A 15,044-nucleotide genomic window follows, 5' to 3' on the forward strand; every position below is an offset into this window, starting at 1 on the left:
AGACAAACTCCCTCCTGCATCTTGTAGTTGTAAAGGTAATTTTCTGTGTATTTTATTGAGCTGGGTTTTCACGTAATAGGTTTTTTTTTTTTTTTGGTAAGGCTCACCTTCATGAGGTAAACTGATTTTTAAAAAAAAATCCTAGAATGATTCCCTATACACTAGCAAACTCAACTTAAACTTGAACACTAGCAGACCATGAATGGGGAGGGAGGGTGATTTGAGTAAGGAGTAAGAATGACTTTAGTTACCCTGAAGTGGAACTTTTTCTAGCTGAAATAACTTCCAACCAAGGAATCACCAGCATAAACAGTCCACATAGGTCCTTCAGAACAAGATTAGTCATGGACCTCTTCCATGGATAGATAATACCTGGAGACCTATGTTCAGAAGGCCATGGACAATAACCATGCTACAGAAGACTAAGAAACATGTAACATGCTACATGCTACTGGAACCAGGGATATTTACTACTGTGTGGCTGTTTCCTCCAAGTGGAGGCCTGAAGAAGATTTAAGGAGGAATCTCTCATCATCTTTAAATATCTGAAAGACCATTGTCTAAAACAGGGATTAAGATGATGGGAGAATATACTTTTGAGATGGAAAAGGGCCTCTGAGATCATCTAGTACAATTGCTTAGTTTTAGAGATGAGGAAACTGAGGTCATGAGAGATGAGGTAATAATAGCTAATATAATAATCATAAGCATTTATATAGCACTTTAAGGTTTGCAAATCACTTTGCATGTATTATCTCATTTGATGTTTCACAAGCCTGGGAGATAGGTACTTTTATTATCCCCATTTTACAGATGAGGAAACTAAGGCACAGGGTAAAAGTGTTAGTAAGTAACTGAGGCAGGATTTGAATTCAGGTCTTCCTGATTCCAACTCTCAGGCTCTATCCACTGAGCCACCCAGACTAGGGACGAGGTGACTTTCCCAGGTCACAAAGAGCTGGGATTCAAAATTAGGTCTGACAACTTAAACTTATTCTGTAGGTATCCAGAGAGCAGAACTAGGACCAGTGGGTAAAAGTTACTGGGATCTTATTTTAGCTCATGTGAAAAAGCTCTGAAGCAATCAGTGAGGCAGTAGTGAGTTCCATATGACTAAATCTGTTCAAGCAGAGCGAGATGATCACGTAGGGATGTTGCTGAATGAACTTTTTCAGGGGCAGAGGACTGGGATAGATGATCTCTAAGGTCACACCCACCACTAACAGCCTCTGTTCTCAAGTCCATTCCAGTTCTAACATTCTATGGTTTCAGGTCCTTTTGAGTTTTGATATTCTAGGCCGTATGTTCTCAGGTCCCACCCATCACAGACTTTCTATGATTCTAATTTAATCTCAAAGGTTGTCCATCTGCCACAGTATTAGGGCTCCATAATGTTGTTTTATGTCTCACCTTCAAATTATTTAAAAGAAAGAGCCATTATTAAAGTCATATTAAGCACATCTTGAAAATGACTTTCTTTTCATATGAGGCTGTTCTTCATCCTATTTGCCTTGGACTAGAAATGTCAGCTTGGCCAAAACACATCTCATACCATTCAATATTGAAAAGTAGTCAAGAAGCCTGGAAAGAACATAGTGTTTTCAAAACCATTACTGCGAATGGAAAAGATGGAAATATATCACTAAGAAAACTGCAAAAGCACAGAAAGATAGCTTTCAGTGATTTAAAAATGTTTATTATGTTTTAGTCTTTTTCTTCATCTGATTAACACATAGAAGGACCTTTTTAACCAAAAAAAGGGGGAAGGGGAGTTCTAAGTAACGTCTGATTTTAAAAACTGATTGAAGCTGCTATAGGCCATTGTCATTCTGACTTTCCAGTCTACAGTCTTGCCAACTGTACAAAACTGATGTGCCTGCTAGACAGAGAAAGACAATTATGGGATGACAAAGATTAAGAAGGATGGAAAACAATGGTGGTGTCTAATAGAAAGAATTTTGGAAAAAAAAAGAATCCTCTTCAATCTACTTCTTTTCTAAAGCTCCAACAAAGAAAAAGCTTCCTGGAAGAGAACTGTAATCGCTTAAAGGTGTTTAGCCTGGTCATCTGCAGGGGAAAACACAAGAGGATGAAGAATGTCTGTTACTCAGATTACAGCAAGCATTTGAGTGGACACCCTAAAGAGCTGTGAACAACAGGCTAGGCCTGGAGTCAAATAGGTAGGAAATTGCAAAGTTCCCTTAATAACCTAAACTTCCCATGAAAGTACAGGGCCATCCTTTTAATTAGAACATTCTTCTGGTGATGTAGGGCAGTGAGACATGGAATTCAATAGTCTATAGAGAATTAAAAATCAGTATCACATAGAGAGCAACAAAAAGGTATATAATAGTTATGAACAGTCTGCAACATATGATCGATGAGACACCTTGACAAATACAGGCATACCCAGGAGAGATTGTGGGTTTGGTTCCAGACCACCGCAATAAAGTGAATGTGAGCCTTCAGCAAGTCACAATCCTTTTGCTGGTGGAGGGTTTTGCCTCAATGTTGATGGCTGCTGATTGATCATGATAGCGGTTGCTGAAGGTTGGGGTGGCTGTGGCAATTTTTTGTTGTTGTTGGCTAGGCAATGGGGTTAAGTGACTTGCCCAGGGTCACACAGCTAGTAAGGGCAATTTCTTAAAGCAAGACAACAATGAAGTTTGCCACACAGAATGACTCTTCCTTTCACTTAACCATTTAGAGGTCATTGTAGGGTTATTAATTGGCTTAATTTCAATATTGTTGTGTCTCAGGGAATAGGGAGGCCTAAGGAGTGGGAGAGGGATGGAAGAACAGCTGGTTGGTGGAGCAGTCAGAACACACACATTTATCGATTATGTTCACCATCTTATATGGGTGCCATTAGTGGTGCCCCAAAATAATTACAACAGTACTTCAAAGATCATTAATCACAGATCATCATAACAAGATATAATAATAATGAAAAAGTTTGAAATATTGTGAGAATTACCAAAATGTGGCACAGAGACACAATGTGAGCTCAGTCTGTTGAAAAAATGACACCAATAGATTTGCTCGATGCAGGGTTGCCACAAACCTTCAATTTATAAAAAAAAACAAAAACAAAAACAAAACAAAAAAACACCACACTATCTGCACAATAAAGCAAGGTACAATAAAACGAGATGTGCCCGTATATATACTCAAGTATAGTGAATATAGTGAAGGTAAGAAACGACAGAGTGCTCTGTTGGTACTTACAATGCCAGGAGAAAGGGAAGAAGGATTTCTGCACATTGGATGGACCCCTTGTGGCAAACTTATGGGAGGGGGTAAAGAAGAGTCCATGGATGAACAGGATGGGAAGGCATGGGTGGGCTTCAAACTATATCACTGGAAGGAATTTCCAAAACACTGAGCTCACAGATCCTTCACAAATTTGCCAAAGTGATTTTTCTTAGGTGTAGAGCTGACCAGGTCACTCCCGTACTCAATCAAATCTGGTGGCTCCCTATTGCTCCTAGAAGCAAACATCAACTCCGTTTAGGTTTTAAAGCCCCTTCTAATCTTGTCCCAACTTCTCTTGCCAGACTCAACTCTCTACCCATGTTCCAGTCAAAATGGCCTTTTCCCTGTACCTCATGCCTGATTCCATCTCCCATCTCTGGTGCTTTACACTGGCTGTCCCCCACACCTGGAATGTCCTCCCTAACTCACTTCTGCCTCAAAGGATCCCTCTCTTCCTTCAAAATGCAGTCCAAGCACCATCTTCTGCCTGAAGCCTTATTACCCCAATGGTGAATGCCCTCCCTCACCAGCTACCTTGTAGTTAACTATTTGTTATTTAATTGTATTTACTATATTCATCGTTATTCTGTATATGCTTATGTGTGTGTTTGTCTTTTCCATTAGAATATAAGATCCTTGAGAAAAGGGGTTATTTTATTTATTGTCTGTGTTTCCCCAGTATCCAGTACAGTGCTTTTGTACACAGTAGGCAATTAATAAATGCTTGTTGATTGATCCATTTGAGACTTCGAGAACTAACAGCACCTGGTATTTATAAATGGTTTTACAGTGCAATAACAATAAGAGCTCTCATCTTTAGAGAGCTTCAGTATTTACCAGTGAGGCTGAGAAGAGAAATGACTTATCTAAGGTAACATAGCTAGTAACAGAACCAGAATTCAAGCTCACAAGATGATGCTATTTCTCCTTGTATCCCCCAAATAAGCCTGTGATGGAGACAGGCTAGGTATGTTCTGCCTCCATTTTACAGATAAGGAAACTGAGGCTGAGGACAGTCAACCAACTTTCCCAAGCTAGGAAGTGGCAAAGCCAGGCCTCAAGTCCAGGTCTTCTCACTCCCAGTCCAGAGCTATTTTGACAACATCAAAACACAGCTCTGCTATTATTGTGATGAATGACTACTGCACAATATATAATAATACTTAACAAAAATGTATTTATGAGACTATCCTACAGTTTGGCCTCAATCTCAGCTACCTGAGACATCACTATCTGAGACTGCACTATCAGTGCGCCAAGAATATGGGGGGCAGCTAGGCGGTGCAGTGGATAGAGCACCAGCCCTGAAGTCAGGAAGACCTGAGTTCAAATCTGGCCTCAGACCAAACACTTGACACTTACTAGCTGTGTGACCCTGGGCAAGTCACTTAATCCCAATTGCCTAAAAATTAAAATAAATAAATAAATACATAAATAAAACATCAGTTATGGAGAGGGTTCCAAAGAAGAACTCTCACATGGCAGGAATTTTCTCCCATTAAGTGGTCTGCTAATACGTAGCCTCACCTCTGTAAATGTATCTGTCCTTTCTCACTGTGCTGTGGTTTGAAAAACATGGGATTTAAAGGCAGAGGACTTGGGTTGGAGTCCTGGTCCTGACATTTTTTAGCATATGAATATATGCAAATCGTGGCTTCCAAGTGTCTCAGTTTCATCCTCTGTAAAATCAGAGATAATAAGATATAGACATCGTGGTTGTGAGGAAAGTGCTCTGTGAACCTTAAAGCACTACAAAAATGGGAGCAACCATTTTCATCATGATTTATCCAAAAGCTCCCTGGATTTTTACACATTGGTAGTGGTGGAGGGGCTTGCATAGCTCAAAGTATGAGCGATGCTATGCAGGGTTGCCCAAGATGGCCATGTCAGAGTGGAGGGTTCTGACATGAGGTTATCTGCAGAAGAAGGAAATGGCAAACCTACTCCAATATCCTTGCCAAGAAACTCCCAAGGACAGTGTTAGAATGCTAAAAGAGATGACATCAGAAGATGAGACCTCACGTCGGAAAGCGTCCAACACACTACTGAGGAAGAATGGAGAACAACTATGAGTAGCTCCAGTACTAATGAAGTGTCTGGACCAATGCCAGAAAGAAGCTCAGCTGTGGATGAGTCTGGTGACAAAAGGGAAGTCCAATGCTGTAAAGACCAATATTGTCTAGGAACTTGGAATGTAAGGTCTATGAACTAAGCTAAGCTGGATGCGGCCAAAAAGGAGATGGAAAGACTAAACATCAACATCTTGGGTATCAGTGAATTTGAAAGGATGGGAATGGGTGAATTTCATTCAGGTGATCATTACATATACTAGTGTGGGCAAGAATCCCTTAGAACAAATAGAGTGGCCCTCACAGTCAATAAAAGGGTAAGAAAAGCAGTACTGGGGTGTAATCTCAAAAATGACAGAACAATATCTGTTCAAATCCAAGGCAAACCATTTAACATTACAGTAATACAAGTCTATGCTCTAAGCACTGATGCTGAAGAGGCCAAAGTTGATCAGTTCTATAAAGACCTACAACATCTTCTAGAAATAGCACCAAAAAAGACACCACATTTATCAAAGGGGATTGGAATGTTAAAGTGGGAAATCGAAAGATAATTGGAATAACAGGCAAATTTGGCTTTGGAGTACAAAATGAAGTAGGGCAGAGACTAATAGATCTTTGTCAAGATAACTATCTGGTCATAGCAAATACTTTTTTTCAACAACCCCAAAGGTGGGGAAGCTCTATACAATCAGCTAAAACAAGACCTGGAGCTGACTGTGGTTCAGATCAAGAGCTTCTTATTATAAAATTCAGACTTAAATTGAGGAAAGTAGGGAAAATCATCAGACCCAGACCATATAGGTATGACCTAAATAACCTACCTTATGAATATGAAGTGGAAGTGAGGAATAGATCTAAGGGATTAGATCTGGTAGATGAGGTGCCTGAAGAATTATGAATAGAGGTGTGTAATATTGTACAGGAGGCAGCAATAAAAAAACACCCCAAAGAAAAAGAAGAGCAAGAAAACAAAATGGCGGTCTGATGAGGCCTTACAACTGGCTGAGGAAAGAAGGAAAGGAAAAGGAAAAAAAGGAAAAATATACTCAACTAAATGGAGAATTCCAGAGAACAGTAAGGAGAGATAAGAAGGTCTTCTTAAATGAACAATGCAAAGAAATAGAAGAAAACAATAGAATAGGAAAGATGAGATCTTTTCAAGAAAATTAGAGATAACAGGTGACTGCTCCAAGCAAAAATGGGCATGATAAAAGACAAAAATGGTAGGGACTTAACAGAAGCAGAAGAGATTAAGAAGAAGTGGCAAGAATACAAAATAGAACTATATAAGAAAAAGCTTAACATCACTGATAACTACTATAGTGTGGTCACTGATCTAGAGTCAAGCATCCTGGAGAAGGAAGTCAAGTGAGTCTTATGAAGCCATGACAGAATTCCAGCTGAGCTACTTAAAATCCTAAAAGATGATGCTGTTAAAGTGTTGCACTCAATGTGTCAGCAAATTTGGAAAACTCAATAGTGGCCACTGTATTGGAAAAGATGAGTTTATGTCCCTAAAGAAAGGCAATGCCAAGGAACGAATGCTCAAATTACTGAACAATTGCACTCATTTCTTATATCAGCAAAGTTATGCTTAAGATTCTGCAAGCTAGGATGTGAACAGAGAATTAGCAGAAGAGCAAGCTAGTTTTTGAAGAGACAGCGGAACTAGAGACCAAACTGCCAACATTCACTGGAGTTCCATCTGCTCCGCTGACTACACTAAAGCCTTTGACTGTGTGGATCACAACAAACACAGCAAGTCCTCAAAGAGATGGGAGTACCAGATCATCTCCTGAAGAACCTGTATCTGGGCCAAGAAGCAACAGTTAGACCCAAACATGATCAGAGAACAAACTCTTTCCACTGTGCCTACTTCAGTTTTTCATTTCCTGCTAATATTTTTGCTTTCAGGGCCCTATAGATCACAACTGTGGTGGGGAGGGGGGGTGTAGATAGTAGGAACCTATGGTGACTAAATTGCTACCATTTCTGATGACTGGCACAGGATTTATTATTTGTATCTTGCGGAGACCAAACACTTGTGAAAAGCTTCCTCTTTTCTCATAGGCTTTTCCCCATATCATCATTCTTTCCCTCTTTCCTGGATTCTTCTCCTTTATTTATAGTTTGCAAGATCTGGAAGGGACATTAGAATCATCTAGTCTATGTACACAGGTAAACAAATATAAAATATATAGAAAGTACATTGCAAGTAATTTCAGGAGGTCACCAAAAATTGGAAAGGATCAGAAAAGGAAAAGAAATTCCTTCTTTTAGGAAGCAATGCTTCAGCTGAGCCTGGAAAGGAACTTGGGTTTCCAGGAGGCCAATGTAATAAGGAGAAAGAACATTCCATGAATAGGTGCAGCCTGTGTGATGCAAGAAGAAAAAAATGCAATGTTGTATATGAGGAACACCAAGTAGGCTATTTTGGCTGGAATGCTGAGTGTGTGGCAGGAGGTTGCGGGGGCAGGGAGGGAGGGAGGGAGGTAATCAATCTGAAAATATTGGTGGGCACCAGACTGTGAAGGACTTTGAGAAAAAGAGGAAGTTCTATTTTCTCAGAAGCAGTTGGGAGCCATTGAAGCTTCTTGAGTAAGAAAGTGACATGATCAAAAAAAAAAAGACAAAAAAAGAATCAGTCAAGATGGGAGCTCAGTGAGGGATGGGCTGGAATAGGGTAAGGCTAAATCCTAGGTGACAAGTTAGTAGGCTAATGCAGCAGTCCGGGTCTCAAGAGAAGTGGTGAGGACCTGAATGAGGGTGCTGCCTGGGGAACTAGATAGTGGAGATGTTGTCATGCTGAAAAGACTTGGCAGTTAATTAGCTTTGAGAGGTTAGAGAGAGGGAAGAGTGGGTGATGATTCTGAGGTTGCCAAACTGGGTACCTTCAACAGAAACCGGAAAGTTTATGGCCGGGCTATGTTTTAGGGGGAAAGAGAATGTGTTCCCTTTTGGATATCCAGGTAGAGATATCCAACAGGCATTTGGCAATGGGGGATTGGAGCTCAGAAAAGAGATAGGGGCTGGAGAGGAAGATCTGAGAGTCATCTAAATAGAGATAACATTTGAACCCATGAGAGCTAATGAAATAACTGAGAGAGAAGAAGGCCCAGGACCGAACCCTAAAGGACAGAGGGAGGACCCTAGGGTAGGAGGAAAACCAGGAGAGAGCCGTGTCTTGAAAGCTCAAAGAGAGATTATCTAGGAAGTGAAGATGGTCAAATGACAAAGGCTACTGGGAAGTCAAGAAGGATGAGCACTGAGAAAATCCCATTTGATTTAGCTAGGGAAATCATTGACAAAGTCTCCCAGGGCACTTTTATTCTAGTGGTAGGACCAGAAGCCAGGAGCAAGGGCTTAAGAAGTGTGTAAAGAATGTGTAATCAGCATTCCACTCCCCTCACCCCCCAAGAGTTTGACTCTAAAAGGGAGGGAGAGATAGGATGAGAACTTGAGGGCTATAGCTTGAAGGCTAAAAAGATTATTTTAAGGTGAGGTAGTTATCTGGGGATCATAGGATCCCAGGCCTGGGGCTAGGAGAGACCTCAGAGGCCTCCAGGTCCCTTGTTTTACAGATGAGGAAACGCCCAGAGAAGCTGATCAACTTGTCTAAGGTTGTACAAGGAATGGATGCCATATGCAGTGTGTGAACCCAGCTCCTCTGACCTCAGAACTTACTGTACCATTCTGACTCTAGGAAGAAGTCAGTGGATAAGGAGAGAGCGAAAATTCAGGAGAGAGGGTGACTGAGAGGCATGCTCCCAGAGGCAATGGAAGGAGACAGAATCAAGGCCACCGGCCTTGGCAAACAGAAGGCCCACCTCATTTTCTGAGAAGGGCACAAATGAGGAGAAGAATGGGGGATGAGTGAGAGGGGATCTGAAGTATAGAATTGGAGAGAAAAGAGTGCTAGTTCCTGGTGGATGACCTCAGGTTGTTTTTTTTTTTTTTCAGTAAAGTCTCAGGTGATTTATTCTCCTGAGAAGGGGAGAAAGGAAAGAAGGGGTTTGGAATAGATGTGGAGAGTAAGAAATGGTCAAAGAGGGAATAATTAAGGGATTGCTTTGCAGCAGTGAGGATCCAGTTGAGATTGGAAAACATCGATTTATAGCCAAACTAGTCATGCAAATTGTGTAACTTCCTCTTAGCGTTTTTCAACAAGTAGGAGTAAAGAAGACAGCTGGTGAGAGTAATCCAGAATTGGGGCTTAGAAGAAAGGAATGAGGGGACAAGGAGGCAAAGGATTTAAGGGTTAGAGGTCAGTGCAAAACTGAACATATGGTCAAGACTTTGAAGGGAAGAAAGTGAGAGTAAGAGAGACAGCCTGGGAAATCAGGGAGGGGTGGAGTGCCTGGAAGTCAAAGTGAAGTTCTGGGAAGGACAAGAAGGGGTGAGGCCCAGGGAGAGATGGAATGATAGGAGGCTAAGATAGAAGAATTTCAGACTGAGAAGGTAGGATCAAGGAATGACCACACTTGGGTGTGGCTGAGCTGGGGTGGAAGGTTAGAGCTCTTGGTGGTTGAGGAGATTGATGCCAGGGAAGCCAGAGTATTTGAAGGGTCATCCACTTGTACATTTGTAAGTCTCCCGGTAAAAAGACAGGGTCCAAGAGAGAACAGAAGACTGTGAGGCAGCTTATTGAACCCCATGAGGAAGGAGGTAGGATTATGTGATTGCAGGAAAAATAACTGCCACCAGGATGTAGAGGGAGGATGGAACTGGACATAGGAAAGTGTACTGAGAGATGATGGTAAGTGCTGGATCTAGCAGCGGTAGTGAGGAACAAGAAGCATGCCTACCGGTCATCCTTGCCCAGTGTGTTAAGGAGGGCGTGGGACATGAGAGAAGTTTGTCCAATACTAGGAAGGGTGGCCATGGACACAAGATCTTTTGGATGGAGCCAGACTTCCACAAGTGCAAGGAGACAGAAGATATGTAACAGGAAGAGGTCTAATAGGAAGGGCAAGTTTTATTAACAATAGTTTGGGAGTTCCATGGGGCACAATGAAAGGGGAGATGAGAGTTGGATAGGGACATGGAGGGGGAATGGGGTCGACATAGAAAGGTCTATAGAGCATAGGGAATAGAATCTTTCATCTAGACTCAGGCTGGAGGTGGGAATCTTATATTTGTGACACATTGTCAGGAAATTGGGTTCAGATGCCAACTCGGTCACTACCCATGTGACCTTGGCTACATCACTTGACTTCTCTAGGCTTCAGTTTCCTCAGCTGTAAAATGAGATGGGTAGACTCTATGGCCTCTAAGGGCCCTTTCAGCTCTGAATCTGTGATCTTGACTCTAGATTTGGGAGAAATTATTAGCACATCACATAAGCCCTGCCAATTCATTGGAGGTATAAGTGCTCTTGGAGCACCCCCTGGTGGACATAGAAGAGTAAAAGGGGGGCAAACACTAATTAATAAACACATCCAAACATGACAATTCTTGGATCTGTTGTCCTCTCCTTCCAATGAAGGGCGAGCAAGGAAACTGAGGAGACAGGAAGTGATGCTATGCCCTGTACAACTAGCAGAGTTGAGCCAAAATTCTGTTCCAAATATCCCATCCAGCTCAGCCTAAAGGAAGCAGTTTCTCTTCTGGAAGACATAGGAACATAGGACCCAGAATTGGAAGGGATCTTAGAGATCACCCAGTCCAGGGGTTCTTAATTTTTTATGTATAATGCACCCCTTTGGCAAGCAGTCTGGGGATGCCTAGGGACCTTTTCTTAGAATAATGTCTTTAAATAATTGAAAGAAATGCTTATCTTCAATTAGAAGAAAGTAAAAATAAGGATGCAATTGTTTTTTTTTCCTATCCAAATTTGCAGACTCCCTGAAATCTATCCATGAACCCTAAATTATGAACCTCTAATCTAGGCCAAGTCATTCATTTTTACAGAAGAGGGAACTGAGACCCCAAATGGTCAAGTAACTTATCCAAGGTCAGGAACTCAAACCCAGGTCCTTCAGCTCTCCCTGGTGCCCTCTTGCTACTCTCACACAGTGCCCTTAGGGACAGATTCATAAAATGGGTTGAAATGGGTTCAGCTTCCTATGTTGATCCATTTTTAAAGACCCTTAGTTTTCCTCCCGGTTATGAGTAGCCTCAACCAGGATACCAGGATAGAAAATTAAAGTCACATACAATTTACGGGAGAACATTTGCCTCCCATGTTATGACTCCCTTTGAACAGATTATTTGAGTCCATTGTAGTGAGGAAGCATCACTTAAGCGCACATATGTGCACATGCACACACCCCTTAAACCTTGTGGGCTTCGGAAATTTTGCCCAAAGGGGGCAGATACCTTCTTATACTTAACGAAAGATGAGCTGACCTAGTTAATGCATTTCCCTCCGTCCCTAGAATGTAGAGAGAAGAATCCAGACCCAGAACAACCCTGAGAGTACCAACTCCTTACTTTGGCACTCAAGGCCCTCCACAAGCTGACACTTCACTAACTCTCTAAGGGACATCTCCTACTATTTCTAGCATCACAGGTAGATCCTCTAGTGGTGTCAAACTCTCAGCCCACAGGCTGTAAAAAGCTCTGAAGGAATCCTAGCAAGATGTCATTAGGAAATGTTTAACAAAATAAATAAAAAATACAATACAATATGGATAATGTTATTATGTGGTTTCAGATTAAAATGCAATTGAGAATCATTTAACAAAATTAAGAAATTATATTGGAACATAGATAATGCTAATTTGTGATTTTCCCCAGTCAACATACTTCCTGCAGGGATTCACTTTAGTGGCCCCATTACAATTTGAGTCTGACATCACTGTTGTAGATGACCTATGGCTCCTGCACTTCTACAAGGAGGAAACTGAGTCCCAGAGAGGTTAAATGACTCAGTCAGGGTCACATATCTAATGCAGAATTTGAATCTGGACCTTCCCAACTCTGAGATTAGTGCTCTCTATCCAATGGGCCACTTAACTATCCTAGGTCACAAATGGGATCTAGGATCTAGAGCTGGAGGGACAGATGTCATTGAGTCCAACCCCTTTACTTTCCAGATGAGGAAACTGAGGCCCAGAGGAGTAAAGTGACTTGCCTGAGGTCACACAGGCTGTAAATGGCAAAATCAAGATTCTAACCCAGGTCTTTCAAGTCAAAATCCAGGCCTCTTTCAATGTACCGTGTTCCCCCCTAAAGATTCTCTGTTCTAGATCAGTGGCCCCCAAATTTTGTTGATTCCACACCCTTATCAAACAATTTTAAGTGTGGATCCCTAATTACGTGTATGTTTACCTATATGTGTGTATGTACTACTGGACTAATGATTATATACATTAAAAAACAAAAAAAATGATAAGAAAAAGATGAAATAATATTTGATCCTAGAGGCAAAATTATATTTGATTCCAGAGGCAATAGGGAGCAATTGTAGTTTATTGAGGAGAAGAGTGACATCATCAAACCTGCGCTTCAGGAAAATATTTTAGCAGTTGAGTGAAAGAGGGGAGAGACTTGAGGAAAGGAAAACAGTAAAAGAGGCTATTCTAATATTTCAAGTGAGAGGCAATGAAGGCATGAACAGATGGATGTATAAGCGGAGAAAAGGGGACAGAGACAAGAGCTATTGCTGAGGTAGAAATGACAAGACTTGGGGGCAGCTAAGTGGTACAGTGGATAGAGCACAGGCCCTGGAGTCAGGAGGACCTGAGTACAAATCCGGCCTCAGACACTTGATATTTACTAGCTGTGTGACCCTGGGCAAGTCACTTAACCCCATTGCCTAGCCAAAAAAAAAAAAAAAGAAAGAAATGACATGACTTAGCAACTGATTCGACGTGTGGGGTGAGGGAGAGTGAAGAGTTGAGGATGACAGTGAGGTTGGGAAGCTGGGTAACCAGGACAATGGTGGTGCCCTTGGCCAAAGAAGTACAGAAGAGGGGAGGGTTTGGAGTGGGGGTGGGGAAGAATGGAATGAGATCAGAGCTGTATACTACAACTCATGCATGCCTGTGTATCCTGTGTGACTCATTCTCTCCCACCCAAAAGGGAAAAAGGGGGAGGTGGGGCTCTTATGCAAGCAAGGGTCACTGTCCCAAAGGACTCTGTTGCAGCCATCAGGTGAGGGAGAGGGAATTTTTTCAGTGGCACCTGTCTAGGTTATATAACTGGCCTGAGGGTCCGATGCTTATTCTATTGGGAAGGTGGTATGTGATCCAACTTTCCACTTTCTGAGTGGTTATTCACATACCCCCTGCAGTCTGACGGTCATGGCCCTCACTTTACAGACCTTGGCTCTAGCTAAACTGGACCATGAGAAGCCTACTAGAACACATCCATCCATTTCTTCCTCCTCCAAGGCCCAACATCTTGTTTCTAACCATAGACCTAGATAGCTGGATTTTATGTAGCTCTTATCTTTCTCTGGGCCTCATTTTCCCTACTAGATTATTATTATTATTATTATTATTATTATTGCTTTTTGGTGAGGCAATGGAGTTAAGTGACTTGCCCAGGGTCACACAGCTACTAAGTGTCAAGTGTCTGAGGCCACATTTGAACTCAGGCCCTCCTGACTCCAAGGCCAGAGCTCTATCCACTGAGCCACCTAGCTGTCCCCTTCCCTACTAGATTCTTAAGGTCCTTGAAGGTAGGGCTAGTGTCTTATTTACCTTTATATCTTCCCTAATGCTGATCACCAAAAAAGTGCTTACTAACTGCCTCACGAAAGAATGGACAAGCAAACCAACAAATGAACGTCTCCATCCCAGCAACGGCCGTGGAGAAAGTGGGGAAAATGTGAAATCACTGTTAACATGGCACTATAAAGAATCACTCCACTCTAATTAAAACATTTGTGTATGTATGGTGTTTTTTAAGGTTCACATGATAGAAACCCTAAAATGTAGTTTCCAGAACACTTGACAGAAAGTTTAAAGAAAAGATGCTTAATACAATACAGGCATTATAATTGTTAGAGATAAAATGTTGCTAAGTGTTAAAAAATGTGAATCATTTGCTGTTCACTTCAGGTTTGTGTATCAAAGAGCTGGCAAGTGGTCAGAATTATTTGGCAGAATCACAAAATCCCCAAATGGTTATTTTTTTTATAATTTTTCCCAGGTCTCCAAAGGCAGCTAAATTTACAATGTAATAGAGCAAATAAGAGGAAGAAAGATAAAGGATGCACTCCTTTTTACATATTCTACATTCCAGCCAAACTGGACTACTTGCCATGCCTTATTTTACAGATGAGGAAACTGAAGCTCCCTTAAATGGCAAATTCAGGATTCAAACCCAGGTCTCCTAAGTCCAATGACACAAGTATAAGACCCTGTGCTGAAGGACTGTTGGGGATACAAGGATGCATAAGATATGGCCTCTAGTCCTCAAGAGCCTTGCATTCTAGATTAGAGGTGTCAAATTCCTAGCCCTAAGACCCCAGGAGGCCAGCAAAACTCCTTCTTGAGTAGCAGCAGAACCAAATGAAAATGTAATTGGAAAATGTTACCAAAATAAATAAAAATACAATACAACATAGATAATGTTAATTTGTGGTTTTCTAAGTCTGTTTCTATTTCAGTTTGCCCCCATTGGTCTAGCTAGATGAGGAACTAATCCAGAAAGATAGCTAATAGTAAAATAACAATTAATGGCAATAAATCAACTTTATTTTAGGCAATAGGGACCCAAGGAGAACAGTAAAAAGAGCATTCAGTTTGAAGTCACAAGTTGAATTCC

Source organism: Phascolarctos cinereus, unplaced genomic scaffold (assembly GCF_003287225.1).
Source record: "Phascolarctos cinereus isolate Bilbo 61053 unplaced genomic scaffold, phaCin_HiC Scaffold_8;HRSCAF=390, whole genome shotgun sequence".
NCBI classification, from domain to species: Eukaryota; Metazoa; Chordata; class Mammalia; order Diprotodontia; family Phascolarctidae; genus Phascolarctos; species Phascolarctos cinereus.